Genomic DNA, 16,578 nt, shown 5'->3' on the forward strand with positions numbered 1-16,578 from the left:
CCCTCCTCCCTCTCTGCAGCCTGGCCGTGGCCCCATCACTCCACCCAGATAGCTCCTTCTAAGGTCACCCGGGACCTCCACGGCAATAAATCTCTCAGCTTCTTCCACCTCTAGGCAACTATGGACGTTTCCCCAGTGGCTGCTGGGAGGACACCCTCAGTCCGCCCCCGCCCCCGTCTTCCCAGTCCGCTGCCTTTACAAGCTCTGCTTCCTTCCTCAGGCTCATCACTCACCTTTACGAAACGCAACCCTGCAGGAAGGTGTCTCCCCAGATCAGCGGTTTTCTCCCTATGAGCATCTTTCCTGTCCACACCTGAGCACCTGGCTCCACTGCAACCACTCTTTCTTTTTCTTCTTTTTTCCTTTAATTTTATTTTTCTTTTTAGGGCCACACCTGCGGCACGTGGACATTCCCAGGCTAGGGGTCGAGTCAGAGCTACAGCTGCCCGCCTACACCACGGCCACAGCAACACTGGATCTGGGATCTGAGCTGCGTCTGTGACCTACACCACAGCTCACAGCAACACTGGATCCTTAACCCACTGAGCGAGGCCAGGGATCAAACCCATGTCCTCATGGACACGAATCGGATTTGTTTCTGCTGCACCACAATGAGAACTCCATCCCTTTAATTTTTTTTTTTTTAATCAAGGTAACAACCATTCAAGTCGAGTTAAGTCAAATTGGTCTATGAAATCTGTAGCAATGAGAGTAATTTCTCCTCACTTCTGAGTCCACCCCATTTCTTTGGCTATCTCTTGCCATATTTCTAAATAACATGCTTAAAATACTAAGGAAGGATGTCAAGTTCCCAAATCTTCACTTGGGAAGGTGAAGATTTAACTTTTTTTTTAGGGCCACACTCGCGACATATGGAGTTTCCCAGGCTAGGGGTCTAATCAGAGCTATAGCTGCCGGCCTACACCACAGCCACAGCAACATCAGATCCTTAACCCACTGAGAGAGGCTAGGTATTGAACCAGAAACCTCATGGTTCCCAGTCAGATTCATTTCCACTGTGCCACAACGGGAACTCCATAACTCTTTTTTTTTTTTTTTTGGTCTTTTTTGCCATTTCTTGGACTGCTCGCGTGGCATATGGAGGTTCCCAGGCTAGGGGTCGAATCGGAGCTGTAGCCACCGCCTACACCAGAGCCACAGCAACTTGGTATCCGAGCCTCGTCTGCGACCTACACCACAGCTCACAGTAACGCCAGATCCTTAACCTACTGAGCAAGGCCGGGGACCGAACCCACAACCTTATGGTTCACTAGTCGGATTCGTTAACGACTGAACCACTACGGGAACTCCTCCATAACTCTTGTAATCACACAGACACATGCATACTTCCCTTCCAGCCTCCTGTTGTGCAACGCTTTGGCCTTTATCCCGTTTTCCGGGATAGGGCCTCAAACCCCTGGCATTTCCCCGGGATAGGAATGTCTTTGTTATTCCTGCTGGACCCCTGGATAGCTTCAGGATGGAGGCTAGCCTTACCTGAAAGACCAACCATGTGATGACAGGATTGAAGCTTTGAGCAAACGGTATCAACCCATCCTCAAGGGAAGAAGAGGGGGGGGTTGGAGATTAGGCCAATTTCATGGCCAATGATTCCGTCCGTCATGCCCAGTTAATGAAACCCCAACAAAAACTCTGGACACTGAGCTCACCTGAGCTTCCTGGTTGGTGCTGAACAGAGGAGAGGGATGCAATTCTGATTCCACAGAGAGAGGATACAGAAAGCTCCAGATGAGAGACTCTCCCAGACCGGGGGTCTCTTCATGTCCCCATGGCTGGTCCTGATTCGTAGACTTTATAATAAAACTGATAGTCATAAGTATAGCGCTTTCTTGAATTCTGTGAGTTGCTCTAATGCTTTATGGAACCCACGTGGGTCACAGGAACCCCTGCATTTGTAGCCGGTTGGTCAGACGTCTGGGTGGCCTGGGGACGTCAGCTGCTCAGAAGTGTGGGTGCCTGGGGACCTCCAACCCAGGCCTCGCCTCTGGTTCTCTTACTCTCTCTCTCTCTCTCTCATTGCATCACACCGTGTCTTTCTCCTTCTCATTGTAATAGAGACCCTTTGGGCTTAACAAATATTCCAAATGCTCCCCTATATTTCCGGGTCTTCCATGCAGCTACATCAGGGTCAAAGGATTACTTTGGCCAAGGGATTATGAAAGGAAGTGACACACACGACTTCTAAGCCCAAGCTCCCGAGACCTGGTGTGTCCCCTGCATCTCACTTTTCGGCCACCGTGTGGCCTTGGAGGAGATGTGTTCCAGATGCTGCAACTACAAGACAGTGGACTCTCGGTCAGCCTAAGGCCCAGAAAGTCCACTCAGGAAAACAGCAGACTTCTCAAAGTATTCAACATAACATTTAATGCAGGAAAATGGTTACCAACATGTTAAAAGGGCTTGAGTATGACTCAGAGCTTCGTACCCTCAGGGCTGGAGGAGCGAAAAGGGAAAAACAATATTTACACGGAGCTTATCACGGACGCCGGGGTGGCCACTGCTGGAACGGTGAGTCTGAAGCCCCCCCAGCCACCACTGAGGGCACCCCAGATGCGGGAGACCTGTCTCTTCCCTCCCGAATTCTGATCTCTCATTAGTGCTTCTCATTAGTAGAATCTCGCCTGAGGCCAAGACAAAGGAGCCTGGGGAATGCTGCTTGCAATCTCCCAGCAGAAAAAGAAGTACAGGGAGAGCAAACTTGGGGGGAAATCTCGTGGGCCAAAAGCTGTCATTCTCACGTGACAGAGTTCAGATGTACGGATTATGGATGGGCAACTGTTTTTTCTCCTCAGAATTTTCAAAAGACAAGGCTTCATTGGTTTTTGACTTCCCCAGTACTGCTACTGGGGATGTCCAGGGCCATTCTGACGCCTGATTCATTGCATGTAACTGGTATTTTTTTCTCTGGAAGCTGGTAAATCTTTTTTTTTTTTTTTTTTTTTTTTTTTTGGTTTGTTTGTTTTTTGTTTTTGTCTTTTTTGTCTTTTCTAGGGCCACACCCACGGCATATGGAGGTTCCCAGACTAGGGGTCTAATCGAAGCTGTAGCCACCAGCCTACACCACAGCCACAGCAACGTGGGATCCGAGCCACGTCTGTGACCTACACCTCAGCTCACGGCAACGCCAGATCCTCAACCCACTGAGCAAAGCCAGGGATCGAACCCGCAACCTCATGGTTCCTAGTCGGATTCGTTAACCACTGAGCCACGACGGGAACTCCTGGTAAATCTTTTTTAAAAAAACCTGTGTTCTTAAATTCCGTAATGGATACTCAGATGGCCAGTCTGGAAATTCATGTTTTTCCCTCTGACTTTGAGTTACTTATTTGATAGTGTCCCCCTTCCATTTCTCCCCCCTTTTCTGGAATTCCGATTCTTCAAATATTGGAGCTTCTTCTCCCACCCCTTCTCAGGGCATTTTAACTTCTCCTCCACTTGTCATCACCACACCTCTCAGGACACTTTCTAGAGCATTTTCTCTTCATTATCTTCTTCTTCTTCTTCTTTTTGTCTTTTTGCCTTTTCTAGGGCCGCTCCTGCAGCATATGGAGGTTCCCAGGCTAGGGGTCCAATTGGAGCTGTAGCCACAGGCCTACGCCAGAGCCACAACAATGAGGGATCCCAGCTGAGTCTGTAGCCCACACCACAGCTCACGGCAACGCTGGATCCTTGCTCGACCCACCGAGCAAGGCCCGGGATGGAACCCACAATGTCATGGTTCCTAGTTGGATTTGATAACCACTGTGCCACCAAGGGAACTCCTTCTCTTCATTATCTTCTAACCTTTCTGTTGAATGTTTTTATTTCTGCTCTCATGTCTTTAGTTTCCCAGAGCATCCTTATCCTCAAACTGTTGCTTTTCTTATATATGCTATTCTTGTTTCATGACTGCAATACTTGCTCTCACCTCTCTAAGGACAGTTAACTTTGCTCCTGTTCACTTTTTTTTTTTTTTCCTGCTTTTTAGGGCCACACCTGTGGCATATGGAGGGTCCCAGGCTAGGGGTTTAGTGGGAGCTACAGCTGCCGGCTTACACCACAGCCACAGCAATGCGGGATCCAGTTTGCATCTGCGACCCACACCATAGCTCACGGATCCTTAATCCACGGAATGAGGCCAGGGATTGAACCTGAAACCTCATAATTCCTAGTCAGATTTGTTTCCACTGCGCCATGAGAGGAACGCCTCCAGTTCACTTTTTTTGGTGTTTTTTTCTTGCTTCCTAGTGCCTTTTTAAAAATTAACTTATTTTTCTTATTACAGTTTATTTACAATGTTGTGCCAATTTCTGCTGTATTTTTTTTAATGGGTTTATTTCGTTTCTCCTGTGGGAGGATTTCCTACCGTGTCAGGTGACTGTGGGCTGTTCAGCCTATGACTGTGGAGTGAGTCATTTGCATACAAGGGCGGTCCTCAAACACCTGGAGAACTTCGCCGGGGAGGGATGTCTCTAACACCTGTTAGTATTTTCGCATGGGCCACTCTGTTTTTCTAGAAAGGACTTATTTCATCTCCAGCCTGGAAAAGTAACATAATCATGAGCATTCTAGGCGCCCAACAGGGAAAAGAGAGGGGAAGAGGTTTCTCATGTTACAGCAAGAAGATTTCTTTCTTTTCTTTTTTTTTTTAGGGCCACACCCTTGGCCTATGGAGGTTCCTAGGCTTGGGGTCTAAGGGGAGCTACAGCTGCCGGCCTATGCCAGAGCCACAGCGAGGCCAGATCCGAGCCCTGTCTGTGACCTACGCACCACAGCTCACAGCAATGTTGGATCCTTAACACACTGAGGGAGGCCAGGGATCGAACCTGCGTCCTCATGGATACCAGTCAGATTTGAGAAAGCAGATTTCATTAAATCCCCTGCTTTCGAGATGAACTCTCCCTGCCTTGGTCTCAGGTGTCTGCTCAGGTGGAGGAGAAGGTGTCTCCCAGCCGGATAAGAAGGGGGAAGGCAGGTCTGGGGGCCCACTGGATTCACCACTTGGTACCAGTCTTCCTGGTTTCAGCTGTCCTGGGAGCCCTGGATTCTGCAGGCTTTCTTGGGGCGGGGGAGGGTCCTGCGGAGATCAGATGGCTCCTTGGCTTCGCCCTCTGATGGCTCAGCCGTCAGATTGCTCTGCTCTGCTAAGTCAGTTCCACTGAATCATCTGTGTCCCAGTTTCTAAAATCTGGTGTGTTGGTGCTTTTCATTTTCTGTGAGAGCAACAGAGATGGTGAGCCCAAGACAGAGAGGGAGGGATGGAGGGAGAACAGGACCAGGGGGTGCAGGGGGGGTGGTGGAACGGCACAGACCCACACCAGAAGCTGCATCTCCCTCCGGGGATGATGGAGCAGGTCTGCAAACGCTCTGGGGAAGACTGACCAATGGGAGAGCGGCATGGACCGCCCAGGGTGCGGGTAAAGCCTGCAGGTCGGTGACCAGTGGGCAAATGTCAAGTGTCACTCCCCCAAGTCCACCCCCGCCCCAGCCCCAGGTTCACTCTCAGAGCCCCAGGACCTGCGACACTCTGTGTGGTTCGGAGTTGAAATCTGATGGGGGCTGGAAGTCAGCACTTCCCATGGCTGATGTTCTTGGCCACCACATTTCAACTCCTGGAAAAGGAGTTCCCTTCGTGGCTTAGTGGCTTAACGAACCCAACTAGGATCCGTAAGGATGCAGGTTCCATCCCCGGCCTTGCTCAATGGGTTAAGGAGCCCGTGTTGCCGTGAGCTGCAGTGTAGGGCACAGACGAGGCTCAGATCCTGTGTTGCTGTGGCTGTGGGGTAGGCTGGGAGCTACAGCTCCGATTCGACCCCTAGCCTGGGAACCTCCGTATGCCGAGGGAGTGGCCCTAAAACAAAGAAACCAAAAAAAGGGCAAAAATAATAAACTCCCAGGAAAGACTCCAAGCAGCCCAGCTCAGTTCCGCTGTCCAATCCACACTGCCCGGGGTACTGGGATCTCCTGACAGGGAGGCTGGGAAAAGGAATGCAGTGGTGTGTTCAGCTATCTCCTCCTCACGGTAGAAGGAGAGGATGGGTTTGGTGGACAGCTAGCATCTCAGCTCCATCAGCTTAGAGGGAGAGCTGCACCTTAGGACTCAGTGGTAACTCAGGCCTGGGGAACAGAGAGGCAGGAGTTCTCCTTTCTTTTTGTTTTTGCTTTTTTTCTGTTTTGGCCACTTCGCAGCATATGGAGTTCCTGGGCCAGGGATCAGATCCGAGCCGTAGTTGCAACCTAAGCCGCAACAATGCTGGATCCTTAACCCACTGTGCTGGGCTGGGGATCGAACTGGCGCCCCAGCGCTCCCAAGACACTGCCGATCCCGCTGTGCCACCGTGGGAACACTGGGGAGTTCTCCCTTCAAAGCCCTTAGTCAAGCTACATCTTGCAGCTTGTGCCCCATTTTGTGGCTAAAGACATCAGGGCTCAGAGGGTTTAAACTAACTCCTCCGGGGCCACCAAGGGGCCAGCTGGAGTCAGACCTCTCCACCTGACTAATTCCCAACCCAGCAGTTAATGTAAAATCCCAGGGGCTGAGGGGTGACTGAGGTCACCATGAAACTATCAGCAACTGCGTTAAACACTTCTCAATTTTTTCTTTATCTGATCACAAAGTTGATACCGCAGGTTGCAGACATTTTAAACATTATATTCATTTAACAAAGATTTGCAGGTTGGCTTTCATGTGCTCTCTATTCTAGCCCTAACAGAGGTATGATGTGAGATGCAAGCCATTTAAAAAGAATTGAACATTTTGTTTCAGTGCCACATTCAGAGGATTGAAAAGAAATAGGTGAGATTAATTTTAGTAACATATTTTATTTAACCCCATATAGCCAAAATTTCAATTTGTAATTGTCTCATTCCAATGCGTAATTGATTTTTACAATGATCAGTGAGGATGTTTATGTTCTTTTTTTTTTTTTTTTTTTTTTTGTCTTTTGTCTTTTTAGGGCTGCACCTGAGGCATATGGAGGTTCCCAGGCCAGGGGTCTAGTGGGAGCTACAGCTGTCAGCCTACACCACAGCCACAGCAACACCAGATCCAAGCCACGTCTTCGACCTACACACAACTCACGGCAACGCAGGATCCTTAACCCAGGGAGCGAGGCCAGGGATCGAACCCACAACCTCACGGTACCTAGTTGGACTGGTTTCCACTGTGCCACGAGGGGAACTCCTACCTTCTTTTTCAATGCCTTCTGCATGTACATCAGTCTCCATCTGGCCACATTTCGAGGGCTCAACCATCACACTGGCTACAGGTGACCACGTTGGCAGCAAAACCATGATTTAGAAAGGTTCACTCTCCTAAAATCCCAACCTCCAGAGACAACCACTTTTTTTGTTTGTTATTTGAGGTCCAAATCTGAGGCATATGGAGGTTCCCAGGCGAGGGGTTGAATCAGAGCTGCAGCTGCCGGCCTCTGCCACAGCCATAGACATGTGGGATCCAGATGCATCTTCAACCTACACACAGCTCACGGCACCGCCAAATCTTTAACCCACCAAGCAAGGCCAGGGATTGAACCCTCTTTGTCATGGATCCTAGCTGGGTTTGTAACTGCTGAGCCATGAAGGGAACTCCCAGAAACAATCACCCTTCACAGCTAATAACACAGTCTTCCAGAGGTTTCTTGTAAAAACCCATCAGTGTATATGTTTGTGAATTCATCAGGAATCTTTCAGTTGCATGGGAAAGAAAACCACCCTGAAATGACTTGAGGAAAAAGAGAAAGTTAGGAAGCATCTACTGACTCCTAATTTCAAAGCCCAGGGCACAGAAAGCATATGCAGTCAAGTCAAGATCCAGGGCACACGCGTCCTTGTCGGGACCTGCGACCCTTCGCTTCTCAGCTCTCCGGCGGCCTCGCGGCGCCCCAACCCCCAACTACAGCTTCAAGTGAAAAGAGAGATTCTCTGCGTTTCCATCGTGGCACAGCGGAAATGAATCTGACTAGCATCCGTGAGGACACAGGTTGGATCCCCAGCCTCGTTCAGTGGATGAAGGATCTGGCGTTGCCGTGAGCTGCAGTGTAGGTTGCAGACGAGGCTGGGATCCCGTGTTGCTGTGGCTGTGGTGTAGGCCGGTGGCTACAGCTCTGATTGGACCCCTAGCCTGGGAACCTCCGTGTGCCGCAGGTACGGCCCTAAGAAGACACACACACACACACACACACACACACACACACACACACACACACAAGAAGATGAAAGAAGGAAAAGAGAGGTTCTCTTTCCAGGGGTTCTGGCTCAAGTGTGCAACTGGGTTTCATTAGGGTTCACGGGCCCCTCTTCAGACAATCACCCTCAGCTATGCCAGGCCTGGGTCCTGAGTCCATGCCCTCTGGTGTCATGGCTGGAGCCAGGGCCTGAGGGGTGACATCAGGATGCTACCCCTCGCAGGAAAAGAGGGGTTGGGTGTGGGATGGGCCGAAACAAGAGGGGTCCGTTCTAGCCAGAAGATGGGGTCATTTATCCATAATGCGCTTACACAGATGAGACTGTAATTTGCACACTGATTTGCAACAACCTGCTCTGTAAACCCCGTCTTTCCAGTGGAGCTCCTGCTGGGGCGCAGTGGGTTAAGAACCCGACTACAGCGGCTGGGGCCTCTGAGGAGGTGCCGGTTCAATCTCTGGCCCCGTGCAGTGGGTTAAAGGATTCAGCACTGCTGCAGGTGCAGCTCAGACTCAATCCCCGGCCTGGGAATTTCCATAGGCCATGGGTGCAGCCATTGATAAAAAAAATTAAACTACATCTTTCCAGAGTTCCCTGGTGGCGCAGGGGGGTTAGGGATCCAGCGTTGTCACTACTGCGGCACGTGTTAGATCCCTGGCCTGGGCACTTCTGCGTGCTGTGAGTGTGGCCAAAACAAACCCAAAAAACAAAACCCCAAACAAACAAAACCTACACCTTTTCATGCAGGACGAATATCTTTAGGAAAAAACTTCCCCTTAGTCTCCTGTTGCGAGGATATACCTAAATTTACTTAACTGGACCCACATTGATGAATATCTACGCTGTTTCTCATCTTTTACTCCTGCAAATATGCTTCCCCATGAAATTTAGTTTAACTGTGACAGCTCTTCTGTGAGATGTATCCCTAGCTGTGTCATTACTTCTCAAGGGAAATAAGTATTGGAGTTCTTTGCTGTGGTGCAGCAGGGTGGGTGGTGTCTTGGGAGCACCTGGTTGCAGGTTCAATATCCGGCCCAGGACAGTGGGGTAAGAATCTGGCGTTACCACCACTGTGGTGTAGGTTGCGACTATGGCTCAGAGCAGATCCCTGGCCTGGGACTCCATGTGCCAAGGGATGGCCAAAAATGGGAAAAAAAGGGGGGGGGGGCGGGGGATAGATATTTAAGGGGATTTTTTTTTGGCCATTCCCACGGCATGCAGAAGTTCCCAGGCCAGGGATGGAACCTATGCTGCAGCAGTGACAAGGCTGACAACGTGACTCACTTGCTGAGCCACAAGAGAACTCTGATACTTGAGCTGTGATAGCTATTGCCCTGACAAAGTTGTATCAATTTAAACCATCCCTAGCCAGATAAAAGTGCCTGTGTCCCCACCACACTGACATATCAAGGATACCCTTAGGTCTAAATTCCAGAAATAACTGAAACTGGCTTAGAGAAGAAAACACTGTTATCTCATGGAACGAGGAGGGCAATGGTGAGAGGTTCTAGGGTGACCCATTCAGTGGTCCAAGGACACCTCGGTGACCCAGAGGAGCGGCTCCACCTCCTTCATCGCCGTGTCCAGTCAACACCAAAGCAGAGGTGTCCCCGCTCCTGCTCCCTTTGGGTTCGAGAACGTTCCAGGAAGCCATTCTCTTAGACCTGCCTCCAAACTGGCCAAATCACATCCACCTCCCAAATTCTTTTTTTTTTTTTTTTTCTTTTTCTTTTTCAGCCACCCCTGGACCAGGGATTACATCCGAGCTGGAGCTGCAACCTACACCACTGCGCTGGGCCAGGAATCAAACTGGCACCTCCCCAGACACAAGCCTGGTCGCATTAATCCACTGTGCCATGGAGGGGACATAACCAAATTCTGCCCAGCAGTGCGGAAGGACGTGCTGGTTTAGACCGATCACCATTCACTCCAAGGAGGGGCCCAGCGTCCTGGGAGCAGGTTCCGGTCAAGTATCTGCCCCAGATGAGGCTCTTTCTCAAGGAGAAGGATGGCTGGTCCGTATGGCTAATAATTCTGCCACATACACTTGCTAATAACCACACTTGCTTTTTAACAACCGACTAGGCGATGGGCCAAAATGACCTCATTGCTTTAATTTTCTTTTTTTTTTCTCTCTCTCTCTCTCTCTTTTGTCTTTTTAGGGCCGCCCCTGCGGCACATGGAGGGTCCCAGGCTAGGGGTTGAATTGGAGCTACAGCTGCCAGCCACAGCCACAGCCACAGCCACATGGGATCCGAGCCAGGTCTGCGACCTACATCACAGCTCATGGCAACGCTGGATCCTTAACCCAGCCAGGGATCGAACCCACTCCTCATGGATACTAGTCGGGTTCACTAACCACTGAGCCACGACAGGAACTCATTTGCATTTTTAAAAAATCGTGGTGATGTCCAAGAGTATTTCATAAGCGGAAGACGGCATAGGTATATCATTCACATACTATATTTTAAAGCAACTGGAAAATTTCTCATGAAGGCTGGTCGGGTTCATTAACCACTGAGGCATGACGGGAAGTCCACTAGCTTTCTTTCTGCAATCTGCCACGTAATTTACAATTCCTTCTTCCCTGTAGATAGTCTCACATTTGTCTTTTATTCCTTTAAACAAAGTGAGCATGATGGTTTCAGTCCGACCTTGACAACTGTGACACTGCAAGACTTTCTGAGCCCGTTTCTGTCACTTGCACCTGCAGGTTCCCACTCTTGGCACCTGGCTCATTGCTCACTGTGTCGCTACCAGGCGGTGTCTCGGACAATCATTTGCGGGCTGAGCCTGGGAGTGTTTGCTCCTGCTGAGGTCACAGCGGGAGGCGCCCAGGGGTAACCAGTAACGGGGGGGGGGGGGGGGGGGGGGTAACCAGTGCTGTTAAGCAGGACAGGAGTGTGTCTGTGTGTCCCTGGTCCTCATGGCTCAGGAACCAGAGGAGGGGTGTGTGCGTGTGCGTGTGCGTGTGCCTGCCCCCTCGTCCTCATGGCTCAGGAACCAGACTTTCCTTTTTTGTTTTTTTTTCCAGGCTCTGCCCAGTGCCAGGGCAACCTTCCCTGCCATCTTCTGTTCGTACTGAAGGTGCAGCCCTGGGGGTCCCAGCACAATGCAAAGAGGGTCTCCTAGCAGACCCCCCCAACTTTGAACCCTTAATCCTGGAGGTGCTCAGGGCAGAAATGCCTCAGTGCACCTGAGCTGCTCTCCCTCAGCACCTGCCCTGGCCCTTCTTTACAACCTGCCGGCTCATCAGCATATTTCTGTATTTTGTCCAGCATTTTAAATTAAGGCAGAGGGTTGGTCTGAAAAGCCTGGCCGATCACTACGAGCAACAGAAGCTCTAAAATCCACTTAAAAAAATTGACTTTTGGAGTTCCTGTTGTGGCTCAGTGGTTAATAAATCCGACTAGGAACCATGAGGTTGTGGGATCAATCCCTGGCCTTGTTCACTGGGTTAGGGATCCAGCGTTGCTGTGAGCTGTGGTGTAGATTGAAGACGCAGCTTGGATCCCGAGTTGCTGTGGCTGTGGTGTAGGCCGGCGGCTACAGCTCTAATTAGACCCCTAGTCTGGGAACCTCCTTATACCACGGGTGCAGCCCCAGAAAAGATAAAAAAAAAAAAATTGACTTTTAATTAGATAAGTAACATGTGAATATACCAGCCTTATAAAAACATAAAATAGATGCAATGTTGGCTAGTACATAATACCGACGCAGGCTTCTCTTGCTTAAGTCAGGGGCTGACTCAAGTCCTTCATTATGACTCAGAATATTTTTAAAATTAAGAATTAAAATAACCAAATGGAGACTTTCAAACTGTACAGGCAAGGCAAGGTCTCCTTGGACTGTCAGCCCACTTGCAGGACCCTCCCCAGAGGTCTCCACTGTCTTCAGCTTGGTGTCTATCATCTTCTAATGCATTTACATACACAGCCGTGGGTATATGTACCGGTGGGAAAGCTGTAGCATCATCTTGTCTGAGTTTTTATTTTTTTGTCTTTCTGCCTTTTCTAGGGCCGCTCCTGTGGCACATGGAGGTTCCCAGGCGAGGGGTCGAATCGGAGCTGTAGCTGCCGGCCTACGCCACAGCCACAGCCATGCAGGGTCTGAGTCCCGTCTGCAACCCACACCCCAGCTCCACAATGGGAACTCTTTGTCTGAGCTTTTACATTGTACCTGTGTGGCATGAGGTACTACCCTTTTTTCTTTTGGCCGCACCTGCAGCATGTAGAAATTCCTGGGCCAGGGATCGAACCCGTGCCACAGCGGGAGCCATGCCAGATCTCTAACCCGCTGTGCCACAAGGAAGTTCCGAGGCGCTACACCCCTCATAATGGTACCCAAGCTTTGACTGAGCAAAGCTTCTGGAGGATCTTTCCATGTCCGGAGCCCAACAGGCAGAAAAGGAAATCTGGTTAGTGAGTATGGTAAGGACAGCCCAAGCGGTGCTGTAGGGCTTCGTGGGGAGAAGCACCTGTTAATATAACACATGGAAAAGCACACACACCCGTGTAACCAGCCTCGTCCAAGTCACGACCCACCCTCCACCACCATCTTCATTTTGAACAGCATAGACTCTTTTCCCAACGTGGTTTTTATTTTTATTTATTTGTATTTATTTATTTATTTTTGTCTTTTTGCCTTTTCTAGGGCTGCTCCTGAGGCATATGGAGGTTCCCAGGCTAGGGGTCCAATTAGAGCCAGAGCCAGAGCCACAGCCACAGTCACAACCACGCTATATCCGAGCCGCGTCTGCGACGCACACCACAGCTCACAGCAATGCCGCATCCTTAACCCACTGAGTGAGGCCAGGGATCGAACCCGCAACCTCATGGCTCCCAGTCGGATTCGCTAACCACTGTGCCATGACGGGAACTCCCCAACATGGTTTTTAAATTAAGAAAATACAACCTTAAAAATCATACTTCCATCTTCCCCGAAAACTCAGAAGGCCTGGCAACATTCATTGTCATTAAGCCATGGTGAAGACCAGCTCTGGATGTTCTCAGAACCCAGCCTAGCACAGAACTCAGGCCTCACTGGCGTCTAATTCTGGAAGCTTCACCCACTGACGTCACCCACCTGTTCCTAGAGACGTTGCGTTTACAAGTCCTAGTTGGTCAGTCCTCGACTGATGGCTATTCAAGCTATTGTAGACTTTCCTTATCAAAAAATATAACACATCAGCAGAAACAAATCTGACGAGCATCCATGAAGATGCAGGATCGAGCCCTGGTCTCACTCAGTGGGTTAAGGATCTGGCATTGCCGTGAGCTGTGGTGAAGGTCGCAGACACAGCTTGGATCTGGCATTGCTGTGGCTGTGGTGTAGGCAGGTAGCTACAGCAATTCGACCCCTACCCTGGAAAACCTCCATATGCCGCAGGTGCAGCCCTAAAAAGACCGAAAAAGAAAAAAGAAAAAATACGACACACAGCATTTTCATATACGTGTGTACACGTATGTGTCTATCTATCTCTGTCTCTGAGGGAATCACAAATCTACGTTCACACAAACCTTGTAAACAAACATTCATAGCAGCAATATTCAGAAGAGCCAAAGGGTTCATCTGTCTTATCAACTAATAAATGGATGAACAAAATGTGGTCCATCCATCTCCTGGAACACTACCTGGCCCTCAAAACGCATGAAGAACGGATGCTTTACAAGGTGGATGAAGCTCGTACACATGATGCGAATTGAAACAAGCCAGTCACAAAAGGGCATAGAACGGTATGACTCCATTTAAAGGAAATGCCCAGAAAAGGCAAATCCATAGAGAGACCAAGTAGACGAGCGGACGCCAGCGGCTAGGAGGAGGCGGGGTTGGTGACCAGCAATGGGGACAGGCTTCTTTGGGGGGTGGTGAAGTGTCCTGAGATAGACAGGGGTGATGGCCCCGCAACTCTGTAAATAAACTGAAAAGCACTGAACTGTACGCTTTCAATGAGTGGACCGGGCATGTGAGCTCTCTCTCCCTGACGCTGTTACTTAAAAAGCAAACAACACAGCCCTGAACAGCCTGCCACACCTCTGTTTCCAGCATCACTGGGTCACAGGGTCATTTAATCTTCGCATTTCCCCAGAGGGGCTAAACCACACACCGTGACCCGTCTCTCCTAACATCTCTGGGGATCTTTTCCACTCTGTGGATTTGACGGGTAAGTGAAAAAAGGGCATCTCGCTTTGTTTCCCTGGTTACCAGTGTTAAGATCTTTTCATATTTATTGGCCGTTTGTTTGTTTTTGTCTTCTGTGCTTTTAGGCCCACACCTGAGGCATACGGAGCTTCCCAGGCTAGGGGTCGAATTGGAGCTGTAGCCACCGGCCTACACCACAGCCACAGCCACACCAGATCCGAGGTGCGTCTGCCACCTACACCACAGCTCACGGCAAGGTCGGATCCTTAACCCTCTGAGCGAGGCCAGGGATGGAACCTGCAACCTCATGGTTCCTTGTCGGATTCGTTTCCACTGCGCCACGATGGGAACTCCTATATTTTCTCTTCCGTGAATTTTCTGCTCATGTCCTTCACTCATTTTTTTTTTGTTCTCTTTACGGCCACACCTACAGCATATGGAAGTTCCTGCACCAGAGGTGGAATCTGAGCCAGAGCTGCAAGCTACGTCGCAGCAGCAGCAACGCTGGATCCTTAACCCACCGAGTGAGGCCAGGAATCGAAACTGCATCCTCACAGAGACAACGCTGGGTCTGAACCTGCTGAGCCACAATGGGAACTCTTTTCACTCATTTTTAAAATTCAAATGTCTTGATTAATATGTAGTTTTTACACATCCTTGGCAGATACATTTTACTTTATGCACTGCCTCATATTTTCTCATACATCAATTTTTTTTTTTTTGTGATCACGCCTGCGGCATGTGGAAGTTCCTGGGCCAGGGATTGAACCCTTGCCACGGCAGCAATGGGAGCCACGGCAGCAACAATGCCAGATCCTTACCCTGCGGGGCCACCAGGGAACTCCCTCTCGATGATGTATTTATTTATTTTTTGCTTTTTAGGGCCGCACCCGTGGCATACAGAGCTTCCCAGGCTAGATTCCCAATCTATAGGAATATAGATTCCCTGAACCACAGCTGCAGCAACACCAGATCCAAGCCACATCTTTGACCTATATACCACAGCTCACAGTAATACCAGATCCTTAACCCACTAAGGCCAGGGATCAAACCCATGTCCTCACGGATACTAGTCGGGTTCGTTACAGTGAGGAGGCCACGATGGGGACTCCCTCATCAATTTTTAACAAATGTAAAACACTTAGCAATTGCCTGGCACATAATCACTAAATAGGAGGTAATCAGGTTTAATAGGTTGACTGAATTGCCCACAGGCTGCTACGCACACCACAAAAGAAGTCTGTGGCTCTACTGGCTTTATCCTCTCGGTTTTTTCCCTTCTTTTTTCCCCTAAATTTGGGCACAAATCACCTTGGGCCTGAGGGAAGCTAAGCACATCTAGCCCTGAACACGGGTGGTGACGGCCACCTTCAGAGACAGAGCCAGGCTCAGAGACCCTCTCTAACCAGGAAGCCACGCGGGAGCTCCCTTTTCACCCTGGGAAACACTTGGTACCAGAGTTAAACACCAAAACCCGGCAGGTGCTCGTCTCCTTGGCTTCGTGGGTGCGTCCCGCCGAGAGGGACGGACGCAGAGACTTGACTTTGGTTCCGGTCCTGACCTCAGTAGATTTAGACATCAACAGGAAACACGAGGATAACGAAATCGAACTCCAAGAAAAGGACATTTCCTGTCTGGTGCGTGGCTCTCAAAAGCCAGTGAAAAACAGATTCCTGACCGGCTTTGCATGCGGGCCGCGGCCCACGGAAGACCTGAGGACACACGTGGTGGTGGCCCTTGACAGGGCAACCGCACATCACACACACACACACACACACACGTTTGGTCTGGTCTTCCAGGTCACAGCCCTCAGCCGGCCACAGGAGGGGAACCCACCCCCAGGTTAAATTCCATCGCAGGCCTTCACGCGCCCTGGCAGCTGTCACCAGCTCTCGCCCCTCTCGCCCAGCCTCGGGGTGCCCAGCGGGTGGTTGCTGATTCTCCTCCCTTCCCCCCCCAAACAAGAAAGTGAGAAAGAACTCAAGGGAGACACCCTCCCATCTCGAGCTAGAGAAAACGCCCCAAGCCCGAGCTTTGCTCCTGAGGGAAGAGACCACCCGTACGGAGGCAGACGGACCTGGCAGACAGACCCCCGGAGCCTGCCCGGGGCGGGTCAGCGGCGGGGCTGCGGAAGGAATGGGGAAAGCTGCTTGCCATCCTCGCAGCAGGATCACCGCCGACCGGGAGACCACCAGAGACCACTGAGGCCTGCGGTTACTGAGATTCTGAAACACATTCCAGACAGTCTATAAA

This window comes from Sus scrofa, chromosome 3 (assembly GCF_054392235.1).
Source record: "Sus scrofa isolate SSC_HxYL_T2T_F1_AM1 chromosome 3, Sscrofa_HxYL_maternal_Yorkshire_Landrace_v2.0, whole genome shotgun sequence".
In the NCBI taxonomy this organism is placed as follows: Eukaryota; Metazoa; Chordata; class Mammalia; order Artiodactyla; family Suidae; genus Sus; species Sus scrofa.